The sequence below is a fragment of the Phascolarctos cinereus genome, unplaced genomic scaffold (genome assembly GCF_003287225.1).
Source record: "Phascolarctos cinereus isolate Bilbo 61053 unplaced genomic scaffold, phaCin_HiC Scaffold_2;HRSCAF=192, whole genome shotgun sequence".
Lineage (NCBI taxonomy): Eukaryota > Metazoa > Chordata > Mammalia > Diprotodontia > Phascolarctidae > Phascolarctos > Phascolarctos cinereus.
The window spans coordinates 172,380,649-172,393,117 of NW_027555625.1; the positions used below are offsets into that span (position 1 = coordinate 172,380,649).

The 12,469-nt window shown below is 37.9% G+C and overlaps 1 long non-coding RNA gene across 2 annotated transcripts; it reads left to right on the forward strand.

Annotated features, from left to right (window-relative positions):
• The first annotated feature begins 3,843 nt into the window (after positions 1-3,843).
• LOC110207930 (uncharacterized) lies at positions 3,844-11,734 on the forward strand. Of its 2 annotated transcripts, none has more exons than XR_013484635.1 (4): positions 3,844-6,731; positions 7,916-8,166; positions 9,102-9,929; positions 11,475-11,734. It is a non-coding gene; the product is annotated as an uncharacterized LOC110207930 (long non-coding RNA). The 2 variants fall into 2 exon arrangements; XR_013484636.1 differs by having other exon boundaries at positions 3,844-6,721.
• The last annotated feature ends 735 nt before the right edge of the window (positions 11,735-12,469 follow it).

Consider the following 12,469-nt stretch of genomic DNA (forward strand, 5'->3'; position numbering starts at 1 on the left):
GACTTCCCCTTCCCTTTTTAATAAGCATGTTTAATCTGGATCCATTCCAGGCACTGTCATCTTATGCTCCATACATTTATTCGTTGATGATAGTAAGGTGTAATGGCAACAAACAACAATTCCATTTCCAGAGTTTGCTTTGGGCAAACATTTAATTAATAATCTCTGAGGGGCAGGCACATGAACTTTCTAATTCTTGGCATATTGTGTGACTGAGGACCCAGAGAAGAATTGGGTTACCAAAATTTCCCCTGGGCCCAAATCACAAAAATGGTGATTTTCCCATGGCATATCCCAACAATGCATTTCTTCACCAGAAACTAGAATTGTTTATATACCGGCAAGCACGTCCTGAGCCTAGAGAGATAAGTGCTGTACAAGGGCTCCCCTTTACATCTCTTGGGGTAGCTCTCTACTTACGTCGAACAGTAGATGGAAATAATGATTTAAGCCTGTGTTCTGATTTTTAAAAAAGTGCACTGGATTTATGTACTAAGTCTGTCAAATCATATTCATTGGGACTCATTGGAATTTGAGAGTATTTCTAAATAACCTTTGAAAGAAAACAGCTTTTGGCAATTAAGAAAAATAATAATTTGTAAGCATCATATATTGACTAAGGTTGGTCATAATATTTATAAATAACCATAGAAACACATGACTAACAGGATCTACACAGTTGCTTCCAAAACTCCTTGCCAGCATCACTATATTCACATAACACTCCTAATCTGAAAAACCAGGTGATGGCAAATATTACTTACGTGAAGGTAGAAGAAGCATTCCTTAATGGGGATACTCTGCAAATAGGTCAGCCATAGTCAGAGAGGGTGCAGACCATAGATGACTGATTAAATCATGACGTATCTACAAGGATTTACTTGATGCTTGTGGTTTGAGAAAGCTGTAGAAATACATAAAATGGATTTGCTCTATATTTCATCAGGCTTATTGGTGGGAAGCAAAAAAAAAATCAAAAACCCAAAGAAAGTCAAAATAGATCGTGTCTCTTAAAATATTCCTGAATATCTGATCCAAAGGAGATTTGTCTGTTAGCTGCTTGTAAATCTCTCTTGCTCAGTGACAGCCCACATGACTTTTTCAGGGTAACTCTGCAAGGATGTTAATGCTACCATTGTGGCACAGCATTGACTGAACTTGAGGCAGCCCTCGCATCCAGAATTAAAACCATCAATCCAAGAAGTAAGACACTTTGCAATGACACAGTCTTCTTTGAGAAGACAAGAAGAAAAACAGAGAGGTGGCATGTGAGCTCCAAGTCACCGGACAGCTCTGGAGCTGAAGGTTGGGGAGAGAGAGAGAGCTCTTGAGAATGGTGTTACCGCCCTAATTAAGCTCAGCCTATGATGTCATTTGGGGAAATGCACTGTCCCGAACATCACTTACCCAAGAATGACTTCAGAGGGCTGAAAAAAATAATAGCTCATTTGGTGCAGACATGTAATTAGTGGAAATTCTTTCTTCATGCATGCCAATATCACACCTCATGTCTGTTCTAAATGTAACAAGATCACCTGGTTCTATCTGGAGAAGAAATCTATCCCAATACATATGGGTCATATACTGTAGGCTTTGATGTGTCAACTATGCTTTTTTTTTTTTTTTGCTGTTGCCTGACAGAAGGGGCAGCTAGGTGGTGTGGTGGATAGAGTGCTGGACCCGAAGTAAAGAAGACCTGATTTCAAATCCAAATGCAGACAAGTGCTAGCAGTGTGACTCTGGGCAAGTCACTTAACCCTGTTTGCCTCAATTTCCTTATCTGTCAAATGACCTGCAGAAAGAAATGGCAAACTACTCCAGTATCTTTGCCAAGATACAACTGAATGGACACAACTGAAAACACCTAAACAACAACCTGAAAGAAAGCTCCCATTGCCTGGCATCAATACATTACATTTTTTAAAGTGCTTTTTATAGTTTCACAAGGGTAGGGAGCACATATTAATGATGATTACATCTTCCATAGAATACCACTTTGAAAAATAAATCGTTGTTGAATGAATAAGTGAATACATTATCTAATTCTTATAATTACACTGTGAGGTAGGGAAGTAAGGCAGCTGATATTCTCCCTGTTTTCCAGATGTGGAAACTGAGGGCAAAAGTGATGAAATGACAAAGCCACACATCAAATAAAATGGTAAAATTGGAATGTGAACCTCACTCCTCTGACTTTTAAATCCCACGTTCTAACACCATTTTGTCAGCCTTTTGAGGGCATGGAATATGTAGATCTTAGTTCATCGTAGGTGCCCCTCAAAAATAACAGCATTGAAGCAATGGAGTTATATGCAACTCTGGTCACACCATCCTGTGAATAAAATAAATGTAGGAATGGCATAGAAAGGTGTCCATGCATTCAACTAGTTTGACCGTTTTGGCTGTATGACTATTCTCTAGCCAGCAGTTATTGTCACTGATTACCAAGCAGTTGTGCTGAACTGACCTTTAAAAAGACAATCAACAAACTAAAATAAGTATTCAGTTCATTCTCCTAAGTTTACAGATTTCTGGCTAAATATGCCAACAACTATCCATGGAATGCTCACAAGGTACATAGCATTTTTTATTTGTTTGGGCACCTATCAAAGTACTTCCAATGACTTCAATGTCCTTGAGGTGCTCGCAATTTAATAGGACAGTAGTCAGGCAGTATACATTTATTAAGTACCTTCTATATGTCAGGTACTATGCTGAGTGCTAGAGATTTAAAGAAATGTAAAAGAAAGGCTCTGCTTTGAAGGAGCTCTTAGTCTAATGGGGGAGACAATGTGCAAACAAGCTCTATGCAGGAAAGGATTGGAATAATCAGCAGAGAGAAGACACTTAAATTTTAAGAGGGAATCAAGAAAAGCTTCTTGTAGATGATGGGAGTTTAGCTGGGACTTGAAGGAACCCAGAATAGAGGGATAGGAGGGAGACCATTCCTGGCATGATAGGTAGCCAGTTTTAAAATGCCTGGATTTAAAAGATGGAGTGTCTTCTTTGTGAAATGACAAATGAACTGGCAAATTGGAGGCAGCTAGATGGCTCAGTGGATGAGAGTGCTGAGCCTGGTGTCAGAAAGACCTGGATTCAAATATGACCTCAGACACTGCCTGCGTGACCTTGGGCAAGTCACTTAACTGCTGTTTGCTTAGGAGGCAGCTAGGTGGTTCAATGGATGAAGTGCTGGGCCTGGAGCCAGGAAGATCTGAATTCAAATCTGTTCTCATATACTTACTAGCTGTGTGACCCTGTACAAGTCACTTAACCTCTGTTTGCTTTAATCCATTGGAGAAGGAAATGACGAACCACTCTAGTCTCTTTGCTAAGAAAATCCCATGGACAGTATGGTCCATGGGGTCATGAAGAGTCAGACATGGCTAAACAAATGAAAAACAGGCCAGTGCACTGGATCACAGAAGACAGAGTCTGTTATTATCATTATAAGTATATATTCACACAAATGAACTAATTACGAGAGTGAATTGAAGGGAAGAGTAGAGTAGATTACAGGACTAGAGAATTTCTAGAATTTGTCTAGGAAAACATCTTGGTAGACTCATGTAAGTTTAGAATCTTAGAGCCTGACTTAATCCAAGGGAAAATAAGGCAAAGAAACTGAGGCCCTGAATGGTAATATGATCCATCCAAGGTTACAGATCCTTAGTGACTCAATGGAGATTATAAACCAATAAAACTCTTTCTTTATTCTGAATGATTAAATGATAAACCTCAAATTAGGTAAAAAGTTATCTTTAAACAAAGACCAAAATTCACTATTTTAATCCAAATATTGCAATCTAAATAGTTTCGCATACAAAATAACACAATTCAGGTTTGAAGGAAGAGGCCATAGACTATTTAGTCAAAATTTGAAAATGTAATAGCTTTTCTTCTACTGGCTAAACATACTTATTTCCTTTAACAGACTCTTAAATGGCATAGTCTTAAGACTCTTCATTATCTCATTTGACTTCTAATTGACTGTTAATCAGTCAATCAACAAGCATTTATTAAGCTTCTACTGTGTGGTGGGCTCTGTACTAAGAGGCATACAAGCACAGTTATGTCCCAATTAGCGGGAACAATAAATTCCCCCTGAAACGGCTTCATTATTTGAATTCACGCTGCATATTTCCATTGGGCTTAAACCAATGACTGTATTTAACAAGTGTGGATTTGAATACAGGCAATCACTTCATGGAATTCATTATTTTCATTAATGGAGATTGATCTGTGCAAAGAAAGAAACAACACCTACTGGCAAGAGTTTACATTGTAATTGGAGGCAGAGAAAATCAGGAACATAAGCATATACAGCATAAAATAGTGAATAAATACCAGATAAATACCAGGTCGTTTTGGAGGGAAGGAGCCATATGTTGTGAGGACCAGGGGACCAAAAAGGTTTTAGGAAGTGCTTGAGCTAGGTCTTAAAGGAAAAGAGAGACTTTATATGGTGTCCAGAGCTGAATACAGTACAGTCATGGAAACTTTATTTCCTTTAACGAAGTCTAAGCTTGAATTAGCTTTTGGAGGACAGTATTATCATACTATTCTATCCTACTGAAGTTTTAGTCCATTCAAACCCTTATACTTTTTTTTTCCAGGTGGTCTATTGTCTAGTAACATCTCCCCAACTTTGTATTTGTGTTGATATTTTGAGCCCAGCTGCAATGTTTTACATTTATCCATCTTCAATTTCTTTTTATTAAGATTAGCGTACTGTTATAACCTATTAAAAATCTTTTTGATTCTTTGTCCTTTAATATTATCTACCTCTTCAAGCTTTGTACCATCTGCAAATTTGGTAAGGGTGTCATTGAAACCTTTTTCTAAGTCATTGATGAAAATGTTAAATAGCACAGGGCCACTCAGAAATACCTGGGGCACTCTGCTGGAGACCACCTTCCAAACTGACATCGAACCATTAGTAGTTATTCTCTGGGTCTGAACATTCAACCAGTTCCAAAACCCCCTAATAGTGCTATTTTATAATCTCCATCTCTTCATTTTTTCTGAAAAGAACAGTATAAAAAACTTACATTCTTGGTTAAAATCTAGATAAACTATATCTGCCATTCATTCCCATGACCAACCAGTCTTATAAACCTGTGAAAGAAAGGAAATAAGGGTGGTCTGGTATGACATGTTCTTGCTGAAGCCTAGATGGCTTTCTGTGATCATCACTTCCTTTGCTAAATATTTATGGACCGTCCCTTTAATATTATGGTCTTAAATTTTGTCATAAATCTAAAGTTAAAACCCATATTTCCACAGATTCCATTCTTTTCCCTGTGACCACCAGCACCTGTCTATTCAAAATAGAAGCTAGGGCGATGGGTGGATTTGGGACTGGCAGATGTCCAGTGGGATGCTGGTGGCTATGACGTAACTACACTTAACACTTTCAAGAAGGTACTCTATCTCTAGACTCTATGACATACTTAATCCAGGAAACAGACATAGGGAAAGGGCATCCTGTTCTTGGATTTCAGGTTCCAAATCCAACTTCACTTCATATTTCTCAGTTGTGTTCTTTTATAGGAGCAAAGTAAAGGTGTTCCCATTCTCTGTTATAAACTGAACAGCCTACCAGAATTTCCTCACAATGATAGATGCCACATGCAGTTTAAAATTCCTGTATTTCCTGATCATTAAAAGACTACTTAGAGTTAATAATACCTACTATCCCATGAAGGGAGGCAAGAGGTGTACCAAAAATTCTAGCAGGTTTCTTAAGACAATGAAGGTATTCTGGATCTCTGCTATCATTACCTGCTGATTCTCATTATCAGTTTAGTTTTATGTTAGGAAGATTTGATTTGAAAAGCTATCTGCTCATATTTTGCCCATGGTCAGAGCACTAGTACAATGCTTCTTGAGTCACAGAGACCCATCCTGGTCCTGCTGAATTCCTGTGTTTCTTGGTCCCTGGCCCAAGTAATCAGTTAAAGCCACTGTCTTGCTCCTTTCTTGGCACTTCATACCACAGTACCCTCTCTGAATGATTACAGATGGATATTATGTAGAAGTTCTGTGGCTTAGGATCATTAAGTGACCCAACATTTCTCTTTCCTTGGTACCTTACCTGGATTTCACTATTCTGTCATCGAGGATTGATTCCTTAGTAAAATCTGTGACTCAAGACCCTACTTAGTAGGGTATTTCTCCTACTGGTTGGCAATAGTCAGACAAAACTGAGACAAAACATGTTTGAACTCTATAAATGCAGTGTATTTTGTGTGCTAAAATCACAATACATTGTAATATGTAATCTCTAATACTGAATATTCAAATGGATCTGTGATACCAATAAAGGGGATATTTGCTGCAATAATATAGAATAAAATCCATCCATCTAACTCCTGGTACTCTTTTCCATGTTCTCCCATAGTTTTGCCACAGGGGCTCAGACAGTATGCTGAGGACTTTCCTCGATCTCTCTTGACAGTATTGTGGTGGAGCACCGGGGCTTTCTAAAAGATAGAACTCACTCTCACTGTGTGCCCTTCCATCTTCTTAGTCAAACACTTTTTTGATGACATCTTTTCAAGCCACAAAACAAATGAAAAATAACCAATCAATACTGCTTTTATTTTTCTTTTAACAGATATTGCCTCCCTATTCTTTCCTACTTCACAATGTACAATTAAACTGATTTTAAGGTTCTGAAAACTGGGAGAAGGAGAAACTAAATGTCCAAGATCACCAGGTAATAATAGGTAGGCTTAATTAGTCAATTAACTCACACATTTATTAAAGCCCAGCTATATACCTGGCACTATGCTATGGGTTGGGGCAAAAGTCAAAAGGATGCAGGGGTGAAAGTAACCGTTCCTGACCACAAGATGCTTCTACTCCATGGGAGTAGGGCAGGGTGAGGACTTAAATCTCAAAATTCTTTGGTTAACTCATATCCACCATACCAAACTTCCTTTAATATTGTCATAAGCTCCTACTTTTTCTCTTATGTTGAAGTCCTGATACTAAGCTTCTTAACCAAGAGTAGAGCCTGGGGTATCCTGGTAAATGTTTAATGATTGTCTCTCAAAAAGAAAACCTCACAATTTTGAGTTTAATCTACATTATAAACACTTTACCCATTACTTTCTTAAGTCTGGATAATTAATAAAACAATGAACTAAGCCCTAAAGCATTTGCTGATTTTCAAGGTGTAAATGCTCACGCTGACAATTTAACAATTGGTTCTTGAGAGCCAGTGTAAGCCAACTCTGGCACAGGACTGGTAGAAGATAGAGTAAAGTTTGGAATCTACCATCTAACTTTGAATATGGGCAGTGAAATGATGTATAGTTTGGTTTTCAGCCTGAGTGTAGCATCATGGTGTAGTCGGAATCATTATTGAACTAGTGGTCAGAAGACTTGGATTCAAGAACCATTTGTGCTGTTTAATTGCCTGTGTGACTGTGGGCAAGTAATTAAACTAATTTTCTTCATCTAGAATCTTATTTTCTTCATCTATGAAATAAAGTGGTTAGAGAAGTTGAATGCTGAGGTTCCTTCTAGTTCTAACTGTATAATCCTTAATGAGAAGATGCTGATAATTTATTTCTTTAACTTTATTTTCTGTTCTTGCCCAATACATGCTCTCTGTTCTGCTCAGGCAAATCTACTCATTATACCCTGAACACATGATGCTCATGCCTTTTCCTGTTATGTTTTGCTCATTTGTTTTTGTTCCCTGGCTGGGGCAATTTCTTCTACCTTGTGCTTGATTAAATGCTATCTAACCTTTAAGGCCCATCTAAAAGCTTAATTAGCTCTTCTTTGTCTTGAGATAATCCTATTTTGTCAAGTAGTATGGTAAAGAAAAATGGCAATATTTGTGAAAGAACTTTGAAAGAAAATAAAGGCTAGTCCAAGATATTTTTTTTTCTGTCTTAAGGCTTTAAAATGACACCATCAAAGAAGGGATGGTTGAAAAAGATGGACTGGTCACAAGGAAGAATAGATAGACAATTGATATACAACCTGTGTGCTCTACCCATGTTCTTGAAATGTCAAGATAAAGTATGGAAGATCTCCAGCATGTTGGATGGACTTAGGTCAAACCAATAGAAGAACATGGACAAGAATATTTTTGGGACAGGCATGAATGCATTTTGTTCTGCATTGTTGGAGAAAACATCCACATTGGTGAGAACATAGATCCATTTGAGAATTGAGTATTTAAGTAGAATGCAAGATTTCATTATTTCTACTTTAAGTCCTATCCCTGGAGTCTTCTCCAACTATTTCAGTTTCCTCAGTATTCACCTGCCCCTCTGTACTTGCATTGCTTTTGCAATTTAATTTCAGTACAATGTGGACTGAAATACTGATCTGGTATTTATGAATTCTAGATGTTGTTGTTCAGTTGTTTCTGAATCTTCATGAGCCCATTTGGGGTTTTCTTGGCAAAGACAGTGGAGTGATTTGCCATCTCCTTCTCCTGCTCATTTTATAGATGAGGAAACTGAGACAAACAAGGGTTAAGTGATTTGCTCAGGGTCACACAGCTATTAAGTGTCTGAGGTCTTATCTGAACTCAGGTTTTCCTGACGCCAGGCCTCTCACTCTATCCACTGCGCCCTCTAGGTGCCCTTGAATTCTAGATACTCAATTTAATGTCCACCACGAAGAATCTTGACACAGTCTCTTTACATTCAGCCACCTCGAATCTCTACCATCTAATGTGACTGCAGACTAGTCTCAGCGCTCAGATGATTGAGATCCCAGTTCTGGCTTTGGCAATAAGTTATGGTGTGAAATTGGACCAGTCATGTTACTCTAGGCCTTAGTTTCCTCTTTTGTAAAATGAAAAGGTTGTTTAAATGATCCTGTATCTCCCTTCTAGGGCTCTGATTTTAGGCCTGGTAATGACTCTATGATTTAGTTTTCAGTAGTTTTCTTCTTTGTATGTGAGTTTTTGATTTCCCCAAGGAAAAGACTCCCTTCTTATTGAAAGGGATCATTTTTTCCTCCTTATTAATTAGCCTGATGACAATCACATAGTAAGACACTCAACAAATACTTGGTGTTTGAATGATTACTGATCTTCACATTTCTTTCTTTTTATTTTGCTACACCAGGAATGAATGTGATGCCTTTCTACCAACCATCAGAGCCTGTTTGGCATGAGCTTGGTGCCAAGAAACCTGGAATCAAATTCTGACTAAAATACTTAACTAGCTGTGTGACCCTGGGCAAGTCACTTTTCCTCAATTGCAAAATTTGGATAATAATATTCTCAGTGTTTACTTCTCTGGATCATTGTGATGGAAGTGTTTTGTAAACCTTAAAGAATTATATAAATGTGAATGCCTAAATCAATTTAACAAGAGGATTTAGAATCTGCTATATGCTGTACGACCTATATCAAATTGCTTACCATCTCAAGGAAATGAGGGAGAGAATTTGGAACTCAAAATTTTCCGAAATTGAAACTTAAAAATTGTCTTTACATGTAATTGGGAAAAAATAAAATATTATTAAAAAGAATCTATCATGTTCAAAGCACTGTGCTGAGCACAGGGGATACAAAGACAAAAATATATAAGTCCCTGCCCTCGAGAAACTTTTATTCTCTTAGGACCATAAGAGTATATATTCAGAGCTGTGAAGGAGCTTAGAAGATCATCTAAGATATCCTTCTTATGGGGGAAATACTGATATCTGAATATTTTAATTCTTTTTTTTACACCCCTTATCCATTTGCAGTTACAACAATTCTGTGACATACATGTTCCAGATATTATTCTCTCCACTTTGCGGATGAGGAGGCCAACACTCAGAAAGTTTAAGTGAATTGCCCAGGATCTAACAGCTACAATATCTCAGAAGTGGGATTTGAACCCAGATCTTCCCAGCACCCAAGCCCTGCACACTGTCCTGTGTACCATTTGGGCCATTCACAGAAGGTAGTAACATTTATTCTTTGAAAGTCTAGCTAATGCTATAGCTGTCAGGTAGCTAAGGCAGATCTCATACCTGCTGTCGTATCTCAATGAGCTCCAGCTCCAGAACTTGAGTTGTAGAATGGCAGAACTCATCCTAAGATCCCTTTATTTTAGCGATTACTAACTGGAGATGAAAGAAGACAAGTGGTTTTTATTTTTGAGGTTACGTTACTGGCAATTGAGCTGGAACTAATCCCTCAGTCTTATCATTTCCATTGGTAGAATTTTCCCCTCACTGATAAAATGGAACATGCACTCTGTTCTCCTTCACGTCATTTAAATATGTCTAAATGTTTACATGCGTTCGTGTGTTTATGGCAGAGTAGATGAAAGTGGGGGTCTTTGTAACCAAGAAGACGTGTGGGTTTGAGTCCTGTCCCTGTAACCTACCAGTGTGACCATGGGCAAGACTTTAAACCTCTCAGATATGCTCCAGACCAGAGATGTCAAACACTCTGGTCACATTAAACGCTTCGAGTGCATCCTGAACCAGATGCAATGTAGTTGGGAAATATGTAACAAAATAAATAAAAAATACATTAGGACATAGATAATGCTGATATGTGTTTTTCTAAGTCGGTGTTGCAGCCTGCAGGGATTATTATGTACAGTTTATTGGTCCCATTTCTATTTGTTTGACACCACTACTCTAGGTAACTCTCAAAGACTATAGGTTATAGATGAGCTGCTAATGTGCATTGGTGGAGGGATTGTCTACACCAGAAATTGGTGTAGATCAGTTCTATACCAAATGAGATCATGTATCTGTGTCAAAACCAAAACCAAAAAAAGCACGAGTATATGTAAACACCCCCCCCCCACGTTTTTACTTAGCTATAGTTATATCCATTGCTATATCTATATCCATGGCTACATCTAAAACACACATACATATTTCATTCTTCTGAAAACTGAATGAACCAGTTGGATAATTCTTAATAACTAAATTATATGGGAATTTCAATTAGGAATGACTCCAGAAATACATTTTAAAGCCGTTGAAATGTTTCCAAATCTTTTTGGGAGGGGGAGGATGATCTCAGAAGACAGCTTCCCAGAGGGGGGATTTATGGGCCCAGGCGATCTTTTTGGAATTTCCAGGAGGAACAAACCCACCTAAGAGGTAGATTTGAGAAACAGATCGTTGTCTGTTTCTTTAGAGTATGTGGAGACTTAAAAGAAATTGGGTAACTCCCCCAGATGGAAGCCACGCTTGCTCGGCAGTGATAAAAAGGCATCAACATCTGCAAAAGGCTCATTTGAACCAGCACTGGGTTTGGAAATAGGAAGACGAGCAGCTGCAGATAGTCAGCGGGGGCAGGGTGGGGATTCGAAGCTTACAATTAAAAAAAAAACATTTTATTGTTTGAAAACCTTGTGAAGAATAAAATGGTATGGCCTTTCCAGGTCCAGCTGGTTACCCAGTTTGTAATAGAGTTGTTTTTTTTCCCTTTTTTCCTTTTCCTTTTCTTTTCTTTTTCTTTTTTTTTTTTTTTAATTCTGCAGGTGTGGAAGGTGAGATACATGAAAGATCCTCATCAAACATGTTTGTGTCTTTGGGCTGCGCAATGTAGGAAAGGACCAAGGGCATCATAATGATCCCTAACCTGTTTTTAAATGTATATTACGCCCTGACCACTTGTCAATTTTTTGGTACAAGTGTGTAGAAGGAAAGAACAGAAATGTAGGAGAATGGCATTCTTTTAAAAATGTTGCTTTTTATATCAATGACATTTATTAAATATAAAAATAGGCAAGTCACTTAACCAATTTATTTAAGTCTCACTTTCTTCACCTGCAAAATGAGGGTTTGGAATAAAAAACTTGTAGAGGGCTTTCCAGCTCTAGCTCTTTGATCTGGATATTTACCTTTCCTTGTTCTCCCTCAGACAACCATCCCTTGGCTTGCAAAGAATTGAGAAGTGAGAGAAAAACAATTCAGTAAGACTAACTAGCAAATCAGACAACTCTCCCATTATGTGTAGAATTCGATACCCATGATCTTCTCCTATCCCCATCCTCCATACTCTCTGCAAAGAAGAGAGGGAAATTTATAAGACAATGTCATTTTAAGGTCACCTCATTTCCCCAGCATGGGAGCCATTGGACAATGTGCAAATATGGCTAAAAGAAGAACCCTTGGAGTTTCCCAAACCACAAATTTCTATTTAATGGCATTTTTATGTTGGAATGCTCTGCTGAGAATAACAAATAGTTGGTAATACTATTTCTTTTCAAATTTATTGAATGAATTAGTGCTTAGGAATTTTTGCACTTTAAGCACAGTTACACAACAGTGTCACACAATCATACATGAAGCAAAGAAGGATATGTCTGTCCTTTTGGGATTTTCCTCTCATGAATACATGTGGAACAATCTCACCTTTGCTATACTAAAGAGAAGGAACTATACCTATGCTGCTTTATGCCTGAATGTATTAGAAACAGATAGAATGTTGGTATGCTCATGACTGAGTGACCAGGAAACCCACCCAAGGACA